The following is a 3,207-nucleotide window of genomic DNA, read 5'->3' as shown; positions in this document are numbered from 1 at the left end:
CTAAAATATACTAGTGCTCGTGTCTATAATTTAACAGACACACCTCACAATCTCCACTTAGCATTCTAAGTTTAAGTCTAGAAATCCTACAAATTCCTAGTTCGCTTAAACTAATGCTCTGATACCAACTGTGACATCTCCAAAATCACGGCCAAAAAAGACCGTTTTCATTTATGCTTTTAAAATAATTTCAGAGTAAATCCTTTTGATTTAAAAGAGTTGCGGAATTTGTTCCCAAAACAAAATATGATAAAATAAAGTTTATCAAAGCATTTCATCAAGAGATGCATTTTTTTCATTATATAACAATATTCGGGATGTCATGTTCCGATAAACAGACCAAAAGCATAAACGATAACATTACAAGTCATTCAACAAATATATACATATACAGACTTGTAAACAAAACAACTCGATGAGTCTTCCATCTTATGCCCTTGCGCCACTTCCTATAATACAAATAAACTGAGTGGGTCAGACTTGGGAGCCTGGTGAGCATATAGGTTTTTCAACCCACAATAAATAATTATATTTAATTCACCAACCAACAATAACAATAACCCGATTACCCATTCCCGTTATCCTCACTTTACGTCCCTAAAACAACATCTATCTAGAGGGACCTAATCTAGGATTTTCATCGGGACGGACATTACTGCTAAGGGGTTTCCTCAACAATAGATATCCTAAAGGCAACCATGAGGGGGATAGAGTACATCGGTGAACACATCATTCACAACACCTACAGGTTTTGAGCCTGCTAGCGTTCCACAGGACTATCTAGAAAGAGTCCATGGTCGTTATCTATACTCCGCTGAATAACTAGATCAACAACAACAACGAGGCCTCTCATCTGTTTATCACACATCAACTATCTACCCATGTTCTACCTAACATATTAGTAGATAAAAATATATCTTTTTATACATAGTTTAAAACATGTATTGCATGTTCATTCAATACATATTCCACATAACAGATGAGACACACATACATATCACGTATCTCACAGAGAATATATCATATCTATGAGTTAGAAGAAAGTGAATATACATTAACACATATAATCAACAAAATATACACATAACATGTATTTTGTACCAAATACTTCATAATTATGCGATAGAAGAAAGTAACTACACACTCACTTGATCAGAAGATGATCAGACAGCACTACAGCTTGTAGAAGTAGTATTCTTCGGTACATCTAGAAGATCTCCACAAAAACCGGGCTCCTCGCGGGCAGAGCTTCGGCTCGGGAATCGCACTTATCGGGATCTTCGGGGCTCGGGGTTGATACCGGGGCTTTGGGGTATTTCTGGCACGCAAAACGATGCAAAACGGGAGAAAGAGAAGAGAATTTGGCAAATGGAGTCGGCTGCCCTCGCAAGCCTTTTATAGGAGGCTGAGGCCTCGCATTATGCTGGGCGTAATGCTCTACGCGGGGCGTAATGCCTCGGATCATCACTACATGCATCATCGGAGCACTCGAGTCCGAGGCGGTGCATGCATCGGGGTACGCTGGGCATAATCAACTATGCTGGGCGTAGTTCGGATCGGATCAATGACTCCCCCCCTCCTTCGGATAATATCGGAATTTAATAATTAAATTTTAATTTTAATTATTTTATAAACTTCGAAAAATCATATCTTCTTCATACGAACTCCGTTTTCGACGTTCTTTATATCCACGCGTAGGTGAGACTATGCTCTACAACTTTACTTTAGACTCCGTTAGCTAATTTTGAATTTATTTTTATTATTTATTTTTAGTAGGTCGGGACAGGAAAACTCCGTTATAAATTCATAACTTCTTTATCCGATGTCCGTTCTCGCCAATCTTTTATCGTTTCACTACAATTAACGAGATCTTCGATTCTCGTTTAGATTGTTTCGGCTAAAAACCTCTCGGTCTCATGTCGAGTATTCGGGCTGCATACTGCTAAGTCGAAACTTCCGAAAATCATAACTTCCTCATACGAAGTCAGATTCGGGCGTTCTATATATATTCGAAAACCTCGTTTCAGCCACTACAACTTTTTGTAAAAATATCAGGTTTATTTTACACTTCAGTTTTGACGCTTATTTTTATTCTTAATTAATCAAATCACATAATTAAGCAATTAAGCACAAAACACATAATACTCAAATAATACACTTCTATTATTTCAAAACGGGTTACAAAGGTTAACCTAGACTATTATATCAACATTAATGACAAGCCCAGAAGCACAGGTGTTACAGTAAGTCCTCTGGAAATACATCTGGAAACTCCCTAACCACTAAAATTTGTGAAACCAAAATTCTCCCCTCATCCCGAGTATCAACTACATACGCGAGATAACTCAGACACCCCTGCTTAGATACTGTTGAGCCCTAGTAACAAGGCAAAATTTTGAACCAACCCTAGTACACTCGCCATAAATAATCAGTTCTCCTCCACTTGGGGTTTGAACTACCACTCGGTGCCTCTCACAGTTGATCATGGCCCCAGAGCTGCTCAACCAGTCCATCCCTACTATCACACGCACATCCCCCATAGGGATATGAATCAAATCGATAGGATAAGGCACCCTAAATCTCTCATAGGTATAGTCCCGAAAAATGCTCATCGCAGATACCCCGTTTTTGCCAGCTATGGACACTCAAACTCCCGAATGGCCATGAAAAAATCCCTATTGAAGGCAAATCATAATTTCTAAAATATTTTAACAATATAGTTGCTATCTTGCGCAACACACAGAGATTCGCCTAGTCCCAATATAAATGTTGGTGGTGTAGGAGTTTTAATAGGAAACTTTTTATCGCAAACTTAAGATTAGGCGAACTCGAAACACATTTCGTTGAAGTGGAACTTTTTAAATTCGCAAACTTAATATCAGACAAATTTGAACCACATTTCGTTATAGTAGAACCTTTTAAATTCAAATAAACATTTCAAATATTATTCTACCATTATGATACCAAGTATAATTAACCAAGGAATGTAATAATTGATCATATGAGGAGGGTTGACATCCTCATCTAGATTTGATCGGGATGTGAATATCAGACTATATAACACTTTCAGGGTGCTACCAAACGACATAGAACTTCGGCTCATAGTAGAGAATTAGGAAATCATAGGAAATCAAACTTTTAGCCAACTTTACCATTGAAGAATTTCAAAACCTTGACATTTTGGCTTGGTGGAAAGAAAATGAACCT

Source organism: Lactuca sativa, chromosome 3 (assembly GCF_002870075.4).
Source record: "Lactuca sativa cultivar Salinas chromosome 3, Lsat_Salinas_v11, whole genome shotgun sequence".
NCBI classification, from domain to species: Eukaryota; Viridiplantae; Streptophyta; class Magnoliopsida; order Asterales; family Asteraceae; genus Lactuca; species Lactuca sativa.
The sequence above is the reverse complement of the archived record's forward strand: the minus strand, read 5'-3'. Positions refer to the sequence as shown.